This window comes from Eretmochelys imbricata, chromosome 3, assembly GCF_965152235.1.
Source record: "Eretmochelys imbricata isolate rEreImb1 chromosome 3, rEreImb1.hap1, whole genome shotgun sequence".
Classification (NCBI taxonomy): domain Eukaryota; kingdom Metazoa; phylum Chordata; order Testudines; family Cheloniidae; genus Eretmochelys; species Eretmochelys imbricata.
In genome coordinates this window covers 65,883,409-65,907,816 of record NC_135574.1, presented here as the reverse complement: position 1 = coordinate 65,907,816, position 24,408 = coordinate 65,883,409, and positions in this window count along the sequence as shown.

Sequence of the window (24,408 nt, the reverse complement as noted above, 5' to 3'; positions counted from 1 at the left end):
TGGACACGAAAACTACTGAATATGGAGAAGGACCTTAAGTGAAAGTCAACAGAACAATGCTGTTAGGAAATGTAGAAGGTAATGAATATTTTAGTTAACTAATTATTAACATTCATGTAATACTTAACAAAGGAGTAAATTAAGTCAGAATGTTTTTATTTAAATCTTTCAGGGTTTTTTTGGCTCTGAAAATATTTAATTTAAATTCTGCATTATATGGTTACCCATTCTTGAAACTCGTGTCTTTCTTCAGTTGAGATAATGTACATTAATCATTCTTGTGTCCCTTGTTTGTACCCAGCTGAGGGGAGGATCTGGGTCTGATGCACAAGAATGGTAGCACTTGTAATCTCCTTCAGTTGAGTTCTTCATTGATGTGGTAGACTGCACTCTATGGGCCCACTTCTAATAATTCAAAAGTGGCTGTTGCCTAAATAACTCTAAAATGCTAGCTAGGAATCAAGTACAAAATCCCTTTCTCCTAGGGGTCAATAAACATACACAGGAATAGGGGATGAACTTCACCTTTCGTCAACCCAAAGTGGGGGTGGTTTGTTTGGGTTCCAAAAGAGAGTTTTAATATAGCCTAGGAAACAAGGGGTACAACAAATACTTCTTATGTAAGAAATTATTAATGTAATGTGTGTGTATATGCAACCAATAGCAACATAGGTACTGTGCAATAACATGTGGCATTTCTCATTTGTAACAACTCAAAGAACTTTACACCAGTGAATAATCATCATTGCCTATGTTAGAGAGGGCAAAATGGAGGCACAGAGAGATTATTGACTTCCCTGGTCCTTAGCAGAGGTGGGAATAGAATTCAGGCACAGAGAAATCTGGATCACTCGGCTCTCAGGAGAGTTAAGTAAGGCAGACAGCAAATCTTCACTGGATAGCTAGAGTCCAAGCCTGTATGATGAGGTGTATGTTCACCCTGGCAGGAAAATCATTTGGTAAAGGCCCCTGAAGAACACTGACAGGCCAACATTGAGGCACTCAGGTACCACAGCAATGAACATAGTATATAAGAAGTTAGATTCTCTATCTAACATCACTCAACCATTATGCTTCTGTGAGGTGTTGGCGCTCTTGGTCAGCTTGGGAGACAGATTCTGTGGTGAAGCTCAGTGCAAGAGCTTCTTCATCCCATGTTTTCTCCTCTGGCGCAGCTCTCCTCTGTGGATTCCTCAACTGCCCTTGAACCTTTGGGCTTTGCACTCCATCTCTCTTCGGTTACAGCTTATCAGGTCTGTTAAACCAATGAGAGAGAGAGAGAGAGGGATGTTACCTCTATTGTTCCTCTTTTTCCTTCCCCGTTCAGTATTTTTTATTCTCCCCTGCTCCCTCACTCTGGCGCTGGGCGCTATTGGAGAGATTGAGCAAAGGCTAGGGCCTCTTTGGATAGAGGCTACTGTGCCTTCAACAAAATATAAATTTAATATTTTTTCTCATTACTTGATTGTCATCTTTACAATTCTGAATTCAGCTGTTCTGCAGAGCTCTTTGTTTTGTTGTCCTTTTAAATTATGAAATCCTTTCTTCAGTAATTTGCTGTGACACGGTAAGTGACTCCTCATGGTTGTGACATGAGTAAAGTACTGAAAGTACACGGCTAACTAAGCCATGTGCTTGAAAGGCAGAGAACAGCACCAAGTTTTACTTGTGGAAGCAGAGGTGCCCGAGGTGCAACATGATTGAGATACCACAGACTCAGTTTCCTCTGGGAAATAAGAATGCAAGGAACAAAAAATGGGCAATAGACTCAGTTCTTCCCCAATCTGACCAGCAGAAAAGGGCCCTTCCACAAGGCTCTCTGTCATCATGTGAGATGGATGGGATGCCCCTGATACACCAGGGACTGAACCAGAGACCTCCAGGCTTATATACATAAGCTGCTACAGCTTGAACTAAAGAGCCAAGGCTGGTTAATTGTAGCTGTAATAGACTCATATCCTCTGCAAGTGAGGCACAGAGGTGGACTGTATCACACACTTACCAATGGGTTACATCACCTGACTACAAGGGGAAGGGGCTGGCCAGGGTGGAGGCACAGACCTTATCCCACAATGCCTGGAGAGCCCTCGACTCGACTCAGAGATGGATTGGGATTGGTCCTGCTTGGGTATCTGAACAGGACCCTGCCTTCTACAACGGAGGGTTTGATCTGCATGTGATTGGTCCCTGAACTGTTGGTGGCTTTACTTCATTTTAGTATAGCATTTGATATAGCGTGCCATGAAATCTTACTCTGAACATTAATTCTTTAGGTTTAGATATGAAAGCTGTTCTGTTGAATGGATATTGACTGAACGGCCATAAATAAAAGGGTTATGATGAATCCTTTAAAAAGTATTGAATTGGATTAGGGTAGAGAACAGAAGTATTCAATGGGGTTCTGCAAGGATAGGTGTTAGGTCCCACTTTAACATTTTGATTAATAGTTAGGAAGCGATGGATAGACAGAACATTAACATTTGGAGTGATACTAAACTGAGTGTATCTAACTTTCTTAGCCCCCCCCCCCAGCCCCCTTTACCAGAAAGATATTGACAAATCGGAGATAGTTTAAGGAACCACAAAAATGATTAGAAGGCTGAAGGGACTGACTCAAAGAATGAAATAACATAGCTAACCAATGTTCAATGGAAGCATAACATAATAGGGATACTGAATGATGTAAGCAATACAGAAGGTGGGGACTTATTTCCGGTGGGAACTTTGATACTATGATGCCATTATGAAAACCTACTTGGGTGAATAGATTGAAAGGGTTCAGGGGATGTAACCGATGAAGGATGAAAAAAATAGGCTGAAGAGCAGGAAAGACATCCTGGGAGTGATACTGAATACAGTTCTATAGCTATGAATCAAACTAGAATTAATCTAGTTAAATTAAATAGATCTAGTAGAGAAGGACATCCTTTATCTAGTGTCTTTTTTCAACCACCTATGAAATGTTACAGAATGGGCATTGTTTTCTATAAAATTCTACAGGATGATTTAAAAAAACTACAGAAACTTTATCATTGTCTCTGTTAATTCTGAGATTTTGCCATAAGCAATTTAAAACTACAGTGACCAAAGTACTAGAAAATATACGGTAAGGAATAATAATCCTGCAATGGCAAAGAGATGTCACAGAGGATTTCAAAGGGCCTTCCCACTCTAAATATCTTGATTCTGTTATCGGATTGTTACTGAATATTTTGAAAATAAATATACGCAAATAGAGAAAGGAAAATGGAAAAAAATATATATGTATATTGGTCAATAATGCAAGAAAACTGCCGTGGGAAATGAAGACACTGGATAGGAGGATAACTTAAAATTATCTAGTAGATTCAGCTCAGTTCTTTGAGTTGATGTATCAATATTATCAATATTACCTATATTCTTGACTCACTTTTAACAGACTTGTCATAATTTAGTAGATTTATATTTTAAATTACATTTTCAATTGTGTGTAGCCTAAAATGTTGTTAATATAAATTCCTTGCTATCTACTCAGGGAAAGTGCCACAGCAGCAACGTTAGGGAAAGCAGGACATTTGTTTCCAGCTGCAGTTAAAAAGATGAGAATGTCTGACCAACATATGCCTTAGGCTGCCACCACATGGTGAGTCCAGTGAATGAACCTGACTAGCAGAATTCCAAATACTTCTATGATCTCTTTTGCCTGATGCTCCTTCTATGGATTTTATTGAAGTAGCTTTTGTTCAGTCTTAACTTACAGGAAAACATAGTTTTTTGTAATGGCTTTTGATCACATTGAAGTTCTTTCAGAAATCATGTGCACAATTTCTCTGTTTCATTCTTTGCATGGTGAGATTTTCTTTTATTCTTTCAGTGACAAGAGACAAGACAGACCTTTACTATCGTCATTTCACAGGATCAGATGGTTGTGTAGTGCTAGGGATACAACTTTCATCCAGTGGTCTAAATGCCAGTTGACATTTCTTATCCCACGTCAGTAAAGTTAAAAAATAAACAGTGTCCCTAAGCACTGACATGCTTTTTCTTCTATCAACTTTGGTGTTATGCGAACAAAAAGGAGACAGACTCTAGAAAAATATCTTCAAAACATTGACGTATTTTTAAGTATAGATTTTATTCAGAAATATTTTAATGAGAGAGACTAGTATTGCCTCCAGAGAAATACATATTTTTTAAGAAAAATAGTTAAATCAGCTTAAAAACAGTTTGACGGAAAAAGAAGAAAAATTTCCAACTGGAAGTACAAGGGGAATTTTTAGGCAGATGGAATGTAATTATTCCAGATTGTAATTTGGTCATGGGTGCAAGAAGTGTGAAAAGTTTCATAAATGTCACTGGATTTTGAGTAACTAAAAGTCATAAATCAATATGTCAGTTTTATGTCATCTAATCCAAAAGCCAGCTCTTCCAGTAGTACAGCACCTTATCACCATTTCCTCACAAGCACTGACCCAACTCAGTAAGAGCTCAGTTTGGGGCCAGTGTGGCTGCATGAGATGGGGGGACCGAGCATCCTGATAGAGGACCTTAGTATGTGCAATACCTTTGCATACAGGTGTTCATTAACTATAGAGGGCCAAATTCTGCTCTTGGTTACACAAATGTAAATGCAAAATAACTCCAGTGAAATGTGAACTCGGTCCAGAATATCAGCATTGCTCTGTTGTTCTAAAAAACTGATCTTATTTACACTGGTGTAAATGTGGAGTAAATCCACAGAACTCAGTGGAGTTACATCACTGTAAAACTGGAGTAAGTGAGATCAGAATCAGGCTCTAAGCTTCTTGGCATTATTGTGTTTAAGAACATACAGCAGTAACGGGAAGAGACAAATCAACTCAATGTGCCCCCCGTTTGAAATATTTTAAACATTAACCTGCACCCTGTCATCTCATTTTAACATAGTTGCCTGTGAATGGGTTTTGTTATGGTTCAGTTAAGGGATTTTATACTGATTTTTTTAAAGCAGTGTCTGAAGTTTTTGTTTATCTAAGGCACTGTAAAAGCTCTTCGTGCCTGTCACGTCCATGCATAATGTAAAATAATTTTAATATACAGACACAGACGCTTCAAAAGCTCTCTCCAGCCCATATTACTGTATCATATAAATAGGTATTTAGGAACTTTTCACAATGCATGTCATTCTCCTGATAGCCCATGATGGCTTATTATGAGTTTTAACAGTCCATTGTGGAAATACCTATTTGGGGAGTTTTTAAAAGCTGATTTTTGACACGATACACAAGGAGCTGCTACGGTCTATAATGTCAACGAGTACTTAGAGACTCTTAAATCTCTACATTCTTCAGCTGTTCACAAGCACTGAGCTTGTTGCATGTTAAAAATCCACATGAAACTTTGATTGAAAAAATATTGGTAAGAGCCTGCTCAACCGGAGGTGTTTTTAAACATAAAAAGCTGTCATTTTTATTTTCTTCTTTTTCTCTAAATACCCAAAGGCACTTGTCCACGTTCTCTGACCTATAAGCGTGCAGGCCTGCACTGTTTGCAGTTAAAATCTATGCTGTTGCAAAGAAGCAAAACGAGAGTTTGAAAAGAAAAGGAAAGAAAAAGAAAAACACACCCTAAAACGTCTAATTTTTATTTTAAAAATGGAACAAAAACCAAATAAACAAAGAAAGGAACAAAAACAATTTCCAGATCTAAGAAGTTTCATGGCAAGTTTCCGTTCAGACTAAATTTTTATCTCAGTGTTAAAATAAAGAAAATACTGCCCCTTAGCCTTGAATCTCACCACCTTCAGGTCAAAGTGCAGAACCCACCTCTTTGCCTTAGCTTTTCGACAACTGCAATGGAGGAAAAAATAACTAAAAATAAATGTTAAGCAGCCATCCCTACTGTTAGATGGAATGGGAGAGGTAGAACTTCTCAGCAATTTGAACTGTTTTCTTTTAATATAATATGTAATATGCTTTTCATCTTCTCATGTACCAAAGAAATGAGCACCCCTTTATGTCGTATTTTTTTCTATAGAGAGGATGATGGAGGTCTGAATGCATATTTACCAAAATTGAATTATGCTCAGATGCTATTATAGTGTCCTGCTATTCTACAACTATTCCTATATGAATTAATTATTCTGCTTCAATTTTAAAAGAATAAAAAGGGGAACCGCACATCACAAATATACAGGCAACATCAGCTTACTGAACGATGGGGGAAAATCTGTTTCTATGTCCCTTTTTCTGTCTCACAAAAATTTGCTTTCAAAGATAGGAAGTGTCCCTACTGTACTTTAATTTCTGTCTCGGTGAAATTTACCACTGTGCAGAGGACAAGCACAAGATTTATGTATCACATAAGGCCTCAAAACAATGATTAAGCGAGAATTCAGTGGTTTATAGGCCTTGTGCTGCCTTTTTGCATATGGGTGAATTTTATCTTCTTAATGCCTCTAGTTTGGTAAATTCAGCCTTGATTTTGAACTTTTCAAATAATTCCACATTCCACCACTACTTTAACAACCATTTGGGTTACTAAAGTTAGAAAATAAAGACCATTGTAGTGGAACTTTTTCATACCTCTGTCTGAGTAGAACACTTTACATTTCTAATGTTTGGTAAACAAGCCCGTTAATTTGCTGTTTTTCTTGTAAGCATTATGCAGTTCCTCTTTTGTTTGTTCATTTGTTTTTCTTTTCTTTTATTATTTATCCATCTGGACAAAGGATTTCTGGAACTTAGGAACAAAAAGTGTCACTCCCATATTGCATAGAAAATTGGTTTGGTTAAGCAAAATATAAAATATACTCCCTTCCTAATAGTTCATAATCTTTTTCAGTTCTTTCTTTTGTGATGACTTTATTTTGGATGCATCCCTTTTTGGTATCACACTTTTACAAACACTTAAGATGGGATTCTGAAAAAGTGCCTAAGGGAGTTATGTATTTGGAAACAGCTAGGGTGGGAGTTGCACAAATTTCTAAGTTTTGTATCCAACACCCGTTGATTCATTGAAAAATCAGTGCAAGTTGAACTCCTTATTCACTGAGAATCTTTTGAAAATTCCACCTGCAAGACAGCTGATTTTTAAAAATCTTTATAGTGTGATACTTCAAACCCTCCATTCAATAAGCTGCCCTATCAGCTCGCCCTCCCTCAGAAAGCATGACTCTAGCCAGGATATTATTCAGTTGCAGTTTCCTCATAACTGCGGTGTAAAAGGAAATACACGAAGAAAAAATCCGTTTTGGAAACCCTTCGTAAAATTTTATAAAATAATTGAACTCTGAAATTTTTGCATTCAGACAAAAAAAGAGGGAACTTGTTTAAAATAAGTCTGATTTTTATATATATATTTATTCTTTTTAACTGCAAAGATTTGCTAAACAGAATCTGTTGTTCCAGAAAAACCTCTGAAATCACTTAAGGTTGATTATTACCTGCTTCCTATCCAGGGAGTTACAAAACTACCTCTAGTTGTTTATATGGGATACAGTATTTGAAAGTTGCTAACGTTACTATTTTATTTATTAGTTTATTTATTTTTCTTCTATGTGAAATTATATAGTTTACATTTTCAGTGTCTGGTCATATAATGTTTGATGAAGTGTGAGTTGTGCACTGCTGTGTGAAATAATTTCATGCTTGTTTCTTCACCTCCTTCATGTTCTACCAGTGTACTACATCCTCATGTAATCTTGAACATGTCCCCTCCCCCCCGCGCAAAACCCCCCACTAATTTTTGTGGGAAAATAAATTTTGCCTTTAAATGACACTGTCTGCCACACAATCTTTGTTGTAGCATTTGAGTTCAGCTTTTTATGTTTCTAAGAGGTTTAAAATATCAAAGGTACAACAATTGTCCTTAAGGAGCTTTGGCCAAAGCCCCCATGCCTACTTGCACCACCACCACCACTTCTCTTGAAGGCATGTACAGATGCCTTGAGGCATCTTTCAGCAACAGTATCAGATTTGCAGTCATGCTGAAGTAAATGTTGTCATGGTCTGTCACCTTGATTTTATTAAAGGTGTTGGGCTAGACTATTAACCTCTGTTGGAAAAGTCTCCTGTAGAGGCTTTATATTAGTTTTGGAATTTTTAATGACCAATCGTTTTCAGCTTACAACAAACTTGCTTTGCATGGTACGATTGACCACTTTTACAATTATTCTGAAGTAGAAATGTACTTCACGTACTTTAGGCTTTGCTGTCTTACTGTGTGCTTGTGTGCCTTAGATTTAATCACCACATTTTACACAGCTTTGATTTTGGTTTCTCTGGAACTCTATTCCTTGTGTGAAAGAAAACAGAGGAGTTGAAAAATCCTATTTCCAAATATATTATTTCATTGATTTAAATATATAGTCTCATATAAATTTTTTCAGATTCCCATAAACAGCCTGATCAGATTTGACTTTTAAAAACCAATTTGGGCTCATTCTGTATCTTTAAAATGGCAATTGTGCATTTGGTTGATTGCTTGTTTGTTTTTAACTATATTGCATGACATAAAAATGAAGTTGAGATCAAAGATTAATATTTGAGTTGTCAGTAATTTACTGTATGTGCAGGTGTCTTGTTATAACCTGTTATTTCAGGACTTAGTTAGAAGAAGGTACATTTGATATTTTTCAAAAGGACTCATCCCTTGGAGACCAAACAACTTTACAAGAAATGTATAATTTTTACCAGCACAAATTTTCAGTTGCTGAGTTAAGCGCAAAATGTCATTAAAAACTAAAAGCACTAGTGTATCCAGCCAAAGAGCTCAGTGTCTGCTGTTTATACAGCTACGGCAAAGCAAGTGTGTGCAACAGGGGCCCACATGCAAAACAGAATTGTGTGTGGTCTGAGTGGACTTTTTTTTGTCATCCTGTTTGGAAATCATTTCAGGATCTGTTTCTGTTGGCAGTTTCCTCTTGTTGTGAATATATTAGTACATTTCTCAAGGCCTCTGTACAGCTGAAATGCTAGTAATTTAAGCCTGGAGTATGACAGGCAATCATCTTCCATCAGTTCAGAGATGGGCGATGGGATGGAAAAAACGATTACATCTCTGAAAACAAAAGAATTAATGCTGACCAAGACCAACCAGTGGGCTCTAATCTCCGCTTTACCATAATGTACGGAACCCTCTTATCTCTGTTCTTAAAAACTTGTGTGAGAGCAATCACTGCACGTGGGTGCTTCAGCTAGTTCTAAGTAGTGGCTCATAAACCGACAAGATTTCTTTAAAAATGAAGAGTTTTTAACTGTCTCATAAGAGCTGAGTAGAAAAACTCCAGCCTTTTATTGTTTTACAAGTTGTTTAAAAGTTTCAATTAGTATTAAAAAGAGATGTATATAGTATGTAAGATTTTAAAGCACCAAATCAATGGGAATGTACAGTATCATGTTCTGAGTACACTATTTGCCATAAGTGCGCATGGGCTATGAAAACTTGATATTTACATTAATTTTTCAGTGAACTATAAGGCAGGTGCCAATTACATAATCTAAACTGAATTACAAAGCAAATGTCCCACAAATCTCTCCCTTAGCTCACATCTGCAAATATTTTGTAAAACCCCTACCTATATTGTATTTCCATTAATGAGGAAGGAATTGCTTGTATCTCCTCTATTAGCAAGTTGTTCAATATGTTCTCACTTGCTGGAAGCATTTCATGGTATACACACCAACAATGTCCTGCAGGGATTCAGTGACTTATCTCACAAGGTACCTTCTCCACCGTTTAGTGGAAGGCCTCCCACCCCTATTTTAGATTTCCAGATTCAGGACTGAAAATGAAGCGTAAATCTTACTGCCTAATAACCACGGCAGTTACTTCAATAAAATGTTACTTAAAAGTCAATAGGCTGCACATGTTAAAGACATTAGAGCTGTTAACAGACCATTGTAAAGCGAAGCAAAATCTTTAATAACCTGCATGTAATGCTTAACCATTCTATTTTCAGCACAGGACAGGCTTAGCTCTGGCACCCTGTGGCTTGACTGTTCATATGAACCACTCTCACATTCCATGAACTAATGGTATAACAAGACTAGATACAGTGCAAAACTCTCAGACCTCTGGGAAGGTTCAGAACACAGCCAAAGTCGTCGTTTTTGTGAACCTAACAGCAAGGGTCAGGGTAATCAAATGTATCAAAAAAGAATCCTACAAAAAGTGGGAACATGGACAAATTGCTAAGTAAGAGTACAAAAAAATAGCACAGGCATGTAGGAACAAAATCAGAAAGGCTAAGGCATAAAATGAGTTACACGTAGGAAGAGACAGACATAAAAGGCAATAAGAAGAGGGTCTTTAAATATATTAGGAGCAAGACAAGACAAAGGAAAGTGTAGGTCCTCTACTTAGCGGGGAAGGAGAGCTAATAAATGGTGACATCAAGAAGGCTGAGGTGTTTAATGCCTGTTTTGATTCAGTCTTCATTAAAAAAGTTAATGGTAACCAGATACTTAATACCATGCTGGGCATGCTCCAACTGCTACCACAGTATAAAAGTGAGCAGCCCAGCTCATACTAGGTGGACCATTGAGGAAAGAGGATGCTTGGTGGAGGCTCCAGGACAGGAGCTGCTACAGCCGCAAGAGCCCACGGACCTGGAGACCAGACTGGTGACCTGCAACCCTCAACAAGCAGCCAAGAGCCAGAGTTCCAGGGAGTTAACCCAGCCAGGGAATCTGGAGATCCTGACAGCACAGTGACTGCTACCTCAGTAACCATGGTAGGAAGTGGCCCAGGGAGGCAGGGTGAGTGGTATCTACCACCCAAGCAAAGTCTGTGTGTTGCAGTAGGATTACCTGCTGACTGGGTGATGACCAACCCCATCACCAACAGGGCCCTGGGCTGGGACCCGGTAGAGAGGGAGGGCCCGGGTCCCCCACCATAGCCACTACCCACCCCTCGGGAGTGGCCTCCTTCCCAGACTTTGGCCTCTAGACCACACAGCCCTGATCCCCAGAGCGGTTATATTGTCTCTGGATGTTGGGCCACACAGCCCTGACCCCCAGAATGATTATATTGACTCTGGATGTTGGGCCACGCAGCCCTGGCCCCCAGGACAGTATATTAACTCTGGATGTTGGGTCACATAGCCCTGACCCCAAGAGCTGGTATATTGACTCTGCCCACTAGACCATACTTTTTTCAGCCAGAGGACTGTCTGGCAGACTGTAACCCCAGTGGGGTCACACCCCACTTGCCCCAAAGGAGGGAGGGGGTGCTTACCCCCTGACAGTTTAAAATACCTATCTGTGGCAGGTCTCTCTCACCCTTGGAATGCCCCTTGCATTGGTGTGGGACATGGCAACTATCTTCAGCTCCAGCACATCCTGCCAGCCCTAGGTCTTCTGTGGCTCAGCCCTCTGGCCAAATCCCCTAAATTCATGCCCCCTTGTGGGTATCATAAACAAGTCCAAACAAAAGTCCAAATGAAACTGAATATTCTCCTACCCTCTTGGGCTGCTGAAGTCTTTTGCTCTCTACTTACAAATCTCAGGGCTTCCCTTGCAGGAACCTACTCTGCCCCTGTAGTGCATGCCGTCATTGACTCTGTCCATGTACCCTAACTCTGGGGCTTCTCTCAACCAGAGAGTCCTGTTTCCTCTGCCCATCTCCCCATTTAACTGGCCAAAAACTTTAGTCTACTTATTATGGCTTAGTTCTGCCCCCTCTGGCGGGGGACCAATTAGCTATGCCCCTCTCCAGGTGCAAAGCATGGCAAATTGAGAGCATTCACTAGCCTTACAGTAGATAAGCTCCATCACACTCACCCCTCTCAAGGTAGTAACCATCAGGCTACTCTCTCCCCTTCACTGTATGTGCCCTGTAGTCACTTCAGCTCTTCCTCTAAGTCATCTACTCAGGTAAACAAATAATTTGTATCATCTAACACATAGTCTGGGGCCACATCCGGTCCTCCACACATTTTAATCTGGCCCTTAAGCTCCCTACAGGAAGCAGGGTCTGGGGCTTGCCCTGTTCCACACAGCTCCTGGAAGCAGCGGCATGTCCACCCTATGCGTAGGGGCAGCCAGGGGGCTCTGCATGCTGCTGCTGCCCCCGCAGCTCCCATTTGCCAGGAACTGTAGCCAATGGGAGCTGCAGGTGCGGCACCTGCGGACAGAGCAGCGTGCAGACCCTCCTGGCCACCCCTCTGCATAGGAGCTGGAGAGAGGACATGCTGCTGTTTCTGGGAGCTGCTTGAGGTAAGTGCCACCCTGAGCCTGCCCCCCTTGCCCCCTCCTGTGCCCCAACCCCCTGCCCTAGCCCTGATCCCCCTCCCTCCCTCCGAACCCCTCAATCCCAGCCCAGAGTACCCTCCCGCACCCCCAACCCCTCATCCCCAGCCCCACCCCAGAGCCTGCACCCCCAGCCAGAGCCCTCCTGCACCCCAACCCCCAATTTCATGAGCATTCATGGCCCACCATACAATTTTCATAGCCAGATGTGGCCCTTGGGCCAAAAAGTTTTCCCACCCCTGTTGTAGGGCCTACTCTGCAGCAGTTAATCCCTCTCAAAGTTCCTGGACCTATGTAGTCTCCACAGATTAAGGGCTGTTATAAAGAGGATGCTGATCAATTGTTCTCCATGTCCACTGAAGATAGGACAAGTAGTAATGGGTGTAACCTGCAGTAAGGGAGATTTAGATTAGATATTAGGAAAAACTTTCTAACAATGAGGGTAATTAAGCTCTGGAATAGGCTGCCAAGGGAGGTTGTGGCATCCCTATCACTGGAGGTGTTTAAGAACAGGTTGAACCAACACCTGTCAGGGATAGTCTAGCTCACTTGGTCCTGCCTCAATGCAAGGGGCTGGACTTGATGACCTCTCAAGTTCCCTGCCAGCCTTACATTTCTATGAGTCTATGAGTCAGTGTATACCTTTAAAATATTAATGTACTTCTTTTGAGGGACACAGGAGGGACCCTCCCTTGTCTAGGGTTAAGCCTCATCTCCTACTGAGACTTGCTTCACTCATCCTCAGTGGGGAGCGCAGCAGTGGGAAAGAGGCTGTAGATACTGCCTGAAGGTAACAGGCTGTTGCTACCCATAGCAGCAGTTCTAAGACTTGCATGGGTTTGGAAGTACTCTTGGGGGGGGGGGCAGGAGAGAAGCACTTCATCCCTCCAGGATAGATATGGGGCTGTTGGTAAGAAGGCAGAAGGGACATACTGCTGAGCAGTTCAGTGGGCATTCAGTGAAGCCGACACAGGGCAATCACCTGCTACTTTAGAGAGTCTCCTGCCTGACTTTAATCCCCTCCTGGTTTTCCAGAGCAGTAGAAGGTGCTGCACTTGCAGTAGGGCCCACACTCTATCTCAATATTAATCTCTCCACACTTCCAAATAACAGACTTGAAAGCATAAGAATAAAATTCTGAACACTGCATTGTTGGTAGAAAATAGATCCACTCGCTGACCAGTGTAACCCTAAGTTGGAAAAAGCTTTGCATTACAGCTTCAGTCTGTTCTGTTTTCTCTCTCCCTGTCCTCACCTCTCCTGTTTTTGGCCAGAATACTCCATTCCTGCATAAAAAAGTAACCAAACCTAGAAAAAAATGAAATTAAAATTATATTTTTATACTTACATAAGCAGAAACATCTGTGAGAAAGCAGGAGAAGAACTTATGAAGAGGCAAACTATGATCTGCATGTACAGGGATGAGAGACAGGGCCAACTTTGCATAAAAATCCCTTCTGACCAGCACACTTCAACAGTGTAACGTGGACACCTCTGCACCAGTGTTTGCACCACCCCTCTTCACAGCCCCTTCTGGACTCAGATGGGCTTTGTCAACGTGTAGAAACTGTATGTGTCTAAATTGGTATCCCCAAGATCAGTTCAAGGAAGGCACGGATACTTTTCTACCACATAGCCAGTGAGCTGGCAAACTGCAGTAGCTGCATTTCACAGCATCATAGAAATCAGAGCTAGAAAAGACCTGTAAGGTCATCCAATTCATTCCCCTGCCAGTAGTTCCCCTACAGTGCATTAATTTGTTCATTGTCCTATCTAGTTCTAAATCCCCAAAATAGGGTATACATCATTTCCATATCACACACAGAGTACATTTACACTGCATGAGTCTTTCAGTGGCATATAGCATACAAAACTCACACAGCCCCCTTAGCCTGGGTATAAACAGCGCAGACTGAGACAGAGTAAAGACATGGCTGAAGGGTGGGGGCATGTAAGCAAGTACATACCTGAGCCCAAGCCATGCCTCTCCATCTACACTGCTATTTTTAGCTGTGCAGTGTCCTGTTGCTGGAGCCCTTCCCCTACAGCAGGGAAAGACTTCAGCAGTGTAGAAAGACTCTGGCAGGGGAAGGCAACAGAGAAAGGCTGAGCCTTTCCCCACGGCCTCCCTTCTGCCAGAGTCTTTCACATGTGTAGCTACACACCGCAGTATGGATGCAGCCTGCTTTTCACTATGGCGGGCAGCCAAGCCACCAGTGGTGTATAATGTAGCTGTAGCCTTATAGTTGGGAAGATCTTACCATTGGGAAGTTGTCCCATTCAAATGTCAACCCCTTATTCCTAGCTCTAACCCCTTGGTGTCACCCGACTTCCTTTATAGTATTGTATCTCCCAAACTCTGCTTAGTCATCACGCTACAATAGAGCCATGCTGTCTTCATAAATCAATCCTCCCTGCCCTCTAATCCTTTATTGCTGTCCTTTAGAAATTCCTCCAGTGTGTGACTATCTTTGTGGCACTGAGAGATCCAGAAATGAATCCAGCTGGAGTCACCACAGGTCTGTGACACGATCTCTCTGCATACGTAATGTGCTGTCTCTTCATCAGCTGTTCTTGCCACCATCTCACATTAGAAATGCAGTAGGAATTTGTCTTTCAGCAGTCACGCTTTCCAGCTTTTTCCCTTCCACACGATTCCATTTTTAAATGAAGAATTGTATGTATTTAACTGAAGTTTTTAAATTCTATCATGAACAGTTGAAAGCTTACTACTTCCTCGTTGTCGCTGATCACGTTCTCCTTTATTATTTTAAAAAAGTGTATGATGTGATGCAGTGACAGCAATCAACTTTCTTGATGACATAAAAAGCTTTATTATAAACATTATAATAAAAGTCACCCATTGCCAGGCAGGCCAGCTGCCATTACCACACCAAAACACCAGTAACAACAGAACCTTTCCAAAACAAAAACCAAAGCGCATGAACAAGTGCAAACGGTAAAACCATGTACAAGACAGAAACCTCCTACCACTGCATATCATCTGGCCTCCTTTCTTCTTCTCTTCTTTCTCCATTTGCCATGTACTTGGTGCTGGGGGAGAAGGGGTGGAAGAATCCACAGGAGAGGGGAATCAAGGAGGACTGCATGGGCCTAAGTTGCCCTGCCTGACCACACATGGGCCCCAATTGCATGGGCCTTCCCTCCACAGAGTTTTCCAAGTGGTTTCTGGATTGATCCGAGGGTACAGCACAGGGGACTCAGGCCATGGTGTGGGTGAGGCAGCAGGAGTTGCTTCTTTTGTAGCCATTATTGATACCGGATACTCAAACAGTTCTGTCTGCTGAACTCTGCCCTCCTCCCTTAGCTGCCGTTCCTGCTCCAGGAACGGCAAGCAAGTGCCTGCTACCGTGCTGAAACCCTGTCCTCAAGCTATGCAGCCAGCCTCAGCCCTTCCTCTTGGCTCCCAGCAGGCCTGTTCTCTAGCCAAAAGTCCCTCTGGTTTTGGTACTAGGACCTGCTTGTTGGCCCTGGATAGAATTTTGGCCATGAGTTCATCACAGAAATGCTTCCTTTTGGAACAATCCGTGAAGGTGCATTGGGCCAGGCTTGTACTGCCCTGCGGCCTAGCTGCAGAGGCTGCCACCAGCAGAGGGGGAGGGGCCTACAATAGTACAAGACACAGAGGGTTATTGTCTCAAATAGCCCAGTGCAGGAGCACAGAAAAAAATCCTCGTGGAATTTCAAGGACACCAAATGTTACTTTTCCAAACGGAATTTCAGTACACTATGGGAGGGATGCCACAGTCCCCAGAAGCACCTTGGACACAGTCTGGTTAATCTTAGTGAAAGAAGTGCAGACATAATGGTTAGTTAAAATTGCAAAGCAGTCTTTTTGATGTTAGAAAACTGCAAAACTACTTGGGTTGTGGGGCCGGGGGTGATACAAAAGCTTTTTCTGTCATCTCAGGTCTTCCATATTTTGGAGGACATAACAGTTCTTGTGGTGCCCGATTGGCAAAGAGAGATGTTATTCCAAGCTGCTGGTAGGAAACCTGCAGAGTATGCAAGCGAAATATTCAAACATAGAGTGACTGAATAGCACATCTCTGCGTGGAGTGGGCTGGTTAGTCTCCGAGATGGCCCTGGAAAATACATCCTTTCCTGCAACGTGACTGCCTGTCTGGAGCTCTCGCAATCTTTTCCTGAAGCAGCGATTGGTACCCAGGATTGGGTCAAAATTCATGAAGGAATGAACAGAATGCTCTGTTAGCTTCCACATGACTTAGTCTCTTATGGCTACATACAAATATGCAGAACTCCACAATCTTCCTCTTCCCCCCAACCCCAGCACATTTCTGGACAAAATTTGAAACTCCACTCATGTTTGGGACAAATGATCTAGTCCAGATTCAATTAGCCCTGCTGCGCTGCCGGACTTTTAGCGCCTCAAATCTCCCAGTTTGGTGTCAGTAGCCTCTGGGAGATAGGGTGTGATTCCAGGAGACTCCCAGCAAAACCAGGAGGGTTGGCAACCCTAGTCTCCAGCCCAGGAGCAAGCCACCTGTTACAGTATGTCTACACTGCACACTAAGCCTGTGCTCTGACTCAGGTTTGAGTTCAAGCCCCATTTCCATCCACACACAAATCAGTCTGACTCAGGTCAACAGGCACTAAAGATCCAGGCCCTGGCATCCTGCTAGTGGCCTGGGTCAGAACCCAAGTCCTTTGAAACTCAGGTCCAAGAGCTGTCATTTTGGAGTATGGACGCACCTCGAGCTGCAGACTTGAGTCAGAGAGTCTGAGTAGTGTATTATGAAGACATTAGCATGGCTCTGAAAACCAGGTTCCAGCCATTAGAAACCCAGGTTTACAAAGCAGTGTGCAAACCCAAGCACAGGCCTGGAAACACTGAGTCCACAACTGCAGGTCCCACAGATCCAGGTTTTCCAGAGGATGTGTGCACGCTGCATTGTGTCTTCTGACAGTTGTATCCTTTTGGTCATTATGCTTTGTCTCACTCAGCAACTTCAGCTGCCTTTCAAGCTGTACATTCTTTCCCCCAAAATGGAAAATATTTTTCACTTATACATACGTAGCCTTCATCATCTTCATTCAGAAGCAGGGAAGTCACCCATGTTTCACATCACATTATCTTGGATCCTTCAGTAGCCATTGTTTATAGCAACTGTTGCTTCTTACCTCAAGATCTCTCTTCACTTTTTGGAATCTGTTAGGGTCAAGCCACTATGGGTATGTCTACATTGCAGCTATACACTCATGTCTGGCCTGTGCCAGCTGACTCGAGCTCACAGGGGTTGGGCTGCAGGGTCCCAGAGCTCGGGCTCCAACCCAAGCCCAAACATCTACATCACAATTTTATAGCCCTGCCACCTGACCACCCATGAGGGCCAATCGCGGGTGTTTAATTGCAGTGTGGACATACCCTGTATTACCTCAGGAATTCTCTAGCCCAGTGGTTCTCAAAGCTGGTCCGCCGCTTGTTCAGGGAAAGCCCCTGGCGTGCCGGACTAGTTTGTTTATCTGCCGCATCCGCAGGTTCGGCCGATCATGGTTCCCACTGGCCGCGGTTCGCCGCTCCAGGCCAATGGGGACTGCAGGAAGTGGCGCAGGCCAAAGGACGTACTTTCCACAGCTCCCATTGGCCAGTGGGAGCCGCAATCGGCCGAACCTGCGGACGCAGCAGGTAAACAAACCGGTCCGGCGCGCCAGGGGCTTTCCCTGCACAAGTGGCGGACCGGCTTTGAGAACCACTGCTCTAGCCCACAGTTCCCCATTCAGTGCTAGGCTAACTTTCCAGTTGTTCTAGATTTAAGAACTTCTACCGCGGCTAGTCACTAGATGTTTACCACTCAGCAGCTAATTCCCAGACAAGCCAAACTCTTTGGTTGGACTCATTCAAAGTGCTGTACTTAGTGGCTGCTTCCCCTTTGAGCTAGATTCCTGGTGATTTTTTTCATCCAGCCTGTCACAAATGTAATGTGCTGGGTGTCCGTCCATTCAAAAAAAAAAAGGATCCAAGTCACATCCTGTCGCTCCTCCTTCCTGGAATCAGGGAGGGAGTTACTACAGCTCTAGCGGATCAGGAGAGGGAGGGATAAGACTAGGATTCATATCAGAGCTCATTTTTATGAGCGTATTCCTCCCACCCTGAGAAGCATTGCAACCCCTGACTATGAAGTTATTTCCCCTTTCCACCCTTTCACACCCTGGCCTGATTGTCCCCAGAATGGATTGACCCAATGTACTGCCAGTTTATGCAGCCTGTTCTCTGTTGCTCTGTAATAAAGTTAAAAGGCTAAATAAATCTTTTGACAGCTATTAAAAACACCAACCCAGGCTCTGAACATTGAGTTTTTCATTTACCTCATAACTTTTCTGGCTCCTTTTCCATGCTTTTTTCTACACCTCTTTTAAACTAAGTTCTTTTATACGGCTCAGTTAGCAAAAATTTCCCCTCCCAGGGCCCATTCAGGTTTTCAATCAGTTGGGCTAACTGGCAAGAGTGTTTTAACACATTCCTTATTTATAACTGCTAACAGTTTGTTAGAACAACACCCAAAACCTTTTAAAAAATCATTGGTCTTTCAAATCTTTTTTTAAAGGTTTTTTAAAGGTTTAAAAAAATCCATTGATCTTTCAAATCTTTTAAAAAAAATACCATCCTGTAAAGAGGAGAGAAGATTCCAGGTACAAGAGAGCTTCCTCTCAGAATACCCTCCTCCCCAAACCAATGAACTGTTTCCTAGCCTTGGGGATACTTCTGAAACATCATATTTGCCACTGCATATATGGAACAGCAAATAAGTTGCTGATGGGAATTGGAAGGTTCCTCCAGTCACTCCCCTGTCTATATATTCAGGATTTTTTACTTTAAAGTTGAGATGAGCAGACAAGTGGCTTTCTCACGACCAAAACCAACAAAGATAGCGGTGGGTCTGGTGTCGGAACAACAGGCTACAGGAACATGGAGTGTCTGGCTTTTTCCAAGTTTCCTTTGCTCTTTTATTGAAATAAGCTCCTTTTCACAGTCTGATTGATGGGATTCTAAAAAAGCCTGGGTGGCAAAATTCAGATCTAAATCTATACCCAAATTGATGGGCATTCAGACACGGTGAGTTGATTTGATTGGCGCTCATCTCGACAAAATACAGCAGATAAAAGAAGTTTCTCACACCCACTGCCCGCCTAAATGATATACTGTATCATCTGAGGTTAGAGATTTTTCCATTCATCCCCTCTACTGGTTGGCCTACAGCACCTTATTGCAGCTATTTAAGATCTTGAAATAAATATTCATGCTGTTGTTGGGATAAAAAACTTCTTCAATGTTCAAATGTGCAAATATTAAGCCATTTAGATACAGGTTCTATAAAAATTTATTGAAAAGGATCATGGAATAGCTTAAGGTTATGGGTAAGGGTGTGCCAGGGTACTAAAATGTATTTAAACAAGAGGCAAAATTTTGTGACCACCAAATCCTGCAGTGTCCTTGATGGAGCTCTCAGCTCAACTCTTCTATAACAGTTTTGTCATTCCTCTTTGCAGTCTTTGCTATTTGAAAAAATTTACCATGTTGGATGATTTTAAAGGCAAAACCACAGCAATGAAGCAGTGCATTCTGGGACTGTTTGGGTGTCTCTTTCTTTCTTTCTTTCTTTCTTTCTTTCTTTCTTTCTTTCTTTCTTTCTTTCTTTCTTTCTTTCTTTCTTTCTTTCACAGAATGAAAGGCACACCAAATGCACATTCCACTGAGTGTTTCACTGAATTCTGTGGGGGACGAATAGCAAGCGTGTACATAACCACACACATATGTATGTAGAAATTTACAAGCTACAATATCCAGACATCATGAGGCTCTGCTAATAATTTTCTTAACCTTGCCCAGACTGTAGCTACATTTATGATCTGGAGATTTATTGATTTTAGTTATTTTATCCCTCCCATAATAGGAAACTGCCCCTTGGACCATTGACCTACACTCGTTATAAATATATTTCAGTTCTCTCTCATCATAACAGTATTCCTAGGAGTCAGGCATCTGAGGTGTTGTTATGAGGTGGTGGTGGTGTGAGGAAGGTGACTATAATGGGGTTTTAAAATAACCATTTAACTCTTCAAAATATGAGATTTCACACCTCCGCCCATTGAACACTGGCATAACTAGATACAGCATAATGCCAGTTCTAACCATGCACAAAGCATGTGGTGTCACTCAAAGTCCCATGCTTTAGGGGCCCTGCTATGTCAGCACCCACCTACAACATCCATCCCCCACTGCTCACTCCACCACCACCATCTTTAAAGAAGAATTTGAGAGTTCATTTCTCTTCAATGGCCCCATTATGATCCAATCTCTCTACAGCAGGCCAAAACCTTTCCATATTCCTATTGACTGACAAGGGTCCTACACCCATTTCAGTTATTGCACATTCCCTACCCTTAGAATGTGCTACATTGGCTACTGAACTCAGCCTGGGATAGAACATATCTTACTTCATACAGATTCCCACAAAACACTGAAAATCAATAAAACTGTCCATCAGCACAATACTATCTTGTAAGAGATTTATTTGTCTTGCTTACTGTTGGTTCTGGGGTAGCTACATCCATTTTAATTATGCCACCTTCTGCATTTGGTCTTTTAAATATTTTATTCTTTTAAACATTTAATTGTGTTTTATTGTGACTTTTTCAAGCAGCTGGAGCATTTTGGTGAAAGGGAGTTCTTTATAAATAAAGTTATCATTATTCATTATCACAATAAAAACTTAGGACTAGGTGTGAACTAACACAGGAATTTAAGAAATATGTGCTTTAAAAAGGAACAACAGTTTAGCAAGCTGAGAGAATAAAAGAAAACAATATTACTTTTATATTACTCTAGCTATAGAAAATGACTCTGTAGGAAAAGACTTAAGGTCTAGATCAAAAACTTCCTTTCACCCTTTCTCACAATACAAAGCAATTAAAACAATGAAATTAAAAACCAGCCAATTTCATAGATTCCAAGGCCAGAAGGGACCATTGTGATCATCTAACTGGTCTCCTTTATAACGCAGACCATAGGGCTTCTCCAAAATAATTCCTAGAGCAGAGCTTTTAGAAAAACATCCAAATGTGGTTTAAAAATTGTCAGTGGTGGAGAATCTTCCACCACCCTTTTTTACACCTTCTTTCCAGTCTGAATTTCTCTAGCTTCAACTTCCAGCCATTGGATCATGTTATACCTTTGTCTGCTAGACTGAAGAGCCGATGCTTAATTATGTGTTCCCAGTGTAGATGCTTTCAGACAGTAAATCAAGATATCTCATTACCTTCTCTTTGTGAAGCTAAATAGATTGAGCTCTTTGAGTCTATCACTGTGAGGCATCTTTTCTAATCCTTTAATCACTCTCATGGCTCTTCTCTGAACATTCTCCAGTTTATCAACATCTATCTTGAATTGTGGGCTACAGAACTATACACAGTATTCCATTGGCAGTCACCAAATACAGAGATAAAATAATCGCTATATTCCTCCTCGAGATTCCACTGTTTATGCATCTCAGGATCCTGATAAGAGAGAGACTTTCTCACATAATTTATAATTGGGCTGTGGAACTTCTTACCACCAGATATCGCTGAGGCCAAGAGCTTAGCAGGATTCAAAAAAGGTTTGGACACTTATCTAGATAATAAAGAGATTGAAAAATAAAGAAGAGTTCCAGAAGGATATGTATGTATATATATGTGGGATAGAATAGGAATTAGGAAGAAATTGTCCTTGGGCTAGGTTATCCCATAACTGCCTACTGCAAGGTTTCTTCTTCTTCTGAGACAGCTGGTACTGACCATTGTCAGAGACTAGATTAGATGGACCATAATTCCAGTATGATCATTCCTTCAGTAATTTGCGGTTACTGGGGTCCAGATTTTTACCACTGTCACTCATTCTGTGCAATAGTTTACTCTGTAAGCAGGCTCCAGGCCCCAAATCCTCAAAGCACCCATGATGAGGTATTCATGTTGGGAACGAGTTAATATGGGCCTGAGAGGCCTATTAACCTTCCTGCTCACCCCTGGAGCGTGGCCCAGTCTAGTTAGAAATAATGCTCAGATGCAGGAGAGCAGGGCTTGTTTCTATAAAGAGCTGGGTGAGCCCAGCTGGGAAGAGGAAATGAGGTTGAGAGTTCCTTCTCTCTGGGAAGCAACCTGAAAGAATGCTGAGAAGGAGAGCATACCAGACCTGACCAGACAGCTTTCCTCAGAGGTCATCTGGAAGCCTGACTCTGTGGCATCAGAAGGGGTAGGACTCAGCAAAGTGCTCTGGCCAGAGGGGCAGAACACTCTTACAGTAGGAGTTGGAGAGAGAGGACAGTGTTGGGGGGAAACTGAGGCACGGCTACTGCAACTCTACATCTGGCCACAAGTGGGTGTTTTGGAACAGTAACTTTGCCATAAGTTGGGCCTTCTCCAGGAGCTACTGAAAACTCCCACTGAGAAAAAGAGGGATCTGGGAAAAGATGGAGCTAAAAGAGGCAGACGTCATCTTTAGAAGAGCACTGTTTACCCTCCCAAGTTGGGGTAGTGAAAGGGAGTCACAGACACTGGAGGTCCTGTTCCAGTTGCAAGAGACAGCCAAGCAATCAAAACAGATCCAGGCTGCCCTCCTGCAGATCCTGAAACAGAAAGAAAACCTGTGGGAGGTACAGTTGGAGCTGTAGAGGCAACTGTCTGTATTGGAGGGGACAGAAGAAAAGCCCACTGGAAAGCATGAGAAAAGAATTACTCACCGGACACAGATAGTGGGTTAAAAAAAAGATATCCAGGCCAAGAGGTCTGAGGTCCAGTCCAGAGTATGCTGTGCCTGTGGGCAATCTGCACACAGAAAGTGTCTTACCCCAACCCTATGTGAACTATGATACAAAGACTTATTCTGGATGGGCAGATCATGGGAGATGCTCAGATGCTCAGCCTGTTGCCCAACTATGGACAGGGCCTATGTCATTTCTGTGTGGAGAAGCAGGGCATTTAATAAGGTCTTGCCCTCAGCGGAGAATGAGCTGCAGCCAGACAAAGGAACAGGGTCCCAGCAATGGGGGGAGAAAGGAGCAGGTGGTCTTACAGCATCCCTGTAGTGGAGAACAGTCAGAGAGATGTGACAGTGGGGATGGTGGCCCTCACAGATATGCAATAGATCCACCTGAGTAGGAGACTGGAGGGGATGGAAGGGAGGAGTATAACTCCTGTGACAAACCCTGCTGAAGTTGGGATACAGATGGAGGTGAAAACAATTCACGGGGGGAGTAAGCAGTCAGAGTCCCTAATAGAAATAGGTGATCTAGGAACAACTGTTGACACCTATGAGTGGGCTGAAATTCAAGCAAAGAGCTGTGTGGGTGTCACGGGTGGCAGGAAGGACCAAGGAGACTGACTGAGGTGATGGAGACAAAAAGTTGCTGAGAGAAGGTGGTGACAACAGAGCAAGTTTTGCTGATGGCCCAGCTAGAGAAGAAGCAAAGGTTTAAAGAAAAGTCCAAGTTGTGCTTATGAGGAAAGTTTCTGGAAGATGAGAAGGTCAGACTTCATTTGTGGCTGGAAGATGTCCAGCAAAAAAGCAATGCAGGGAGATAGGCAGTTAGTGTATCCAGAGGATATCCTGTATTCCCCACCCCAGACAAAAAGGCCCCAGTGCTAGGTGAGGTTCAGTCCTGTTCACCCCCCACACATGCTGGGAAAGGGTTAATATGGGCCTGAGAGGCCAATTAACCTGCCTGCTCGCCCCTGGAGGGTGGGCCAGGCCTAATTAGAAATAAAGCCCAGATGGGGGAAAGCAGGGTCTAGCTCCATAAACAATAGGATGAGCCCAGCTGTTGGGAAGAGAATCTGAGAAGAGGCAGAGGAGTCCCTGTCTCTGAGGCCAGGTCTACACTACAGACTTATATTGATATAACTACTTTGCTCAGGGGTGTGAAAAATGCACACCCCTAAGCAATGTAGTTATACCGACCTACCCCCCCACCCAGTGTAGACAATGCTATGTCAGCAGGAGGTCTTCTCCTGTTGACATAGCCACCACCTCTCAGGGAGGTGGGTTAACTACGCCAACGGGAGAAGTTCTCCAGTTGGTGTAAGAGTGTCTTCACTTAAGCGCTACAGCAACACAGCTGTGCCTCCTCCCACCAGAGAGTGGGGTGGGAGGAGGTATTTTTTCATGCTTTGTGTGTATATAAAA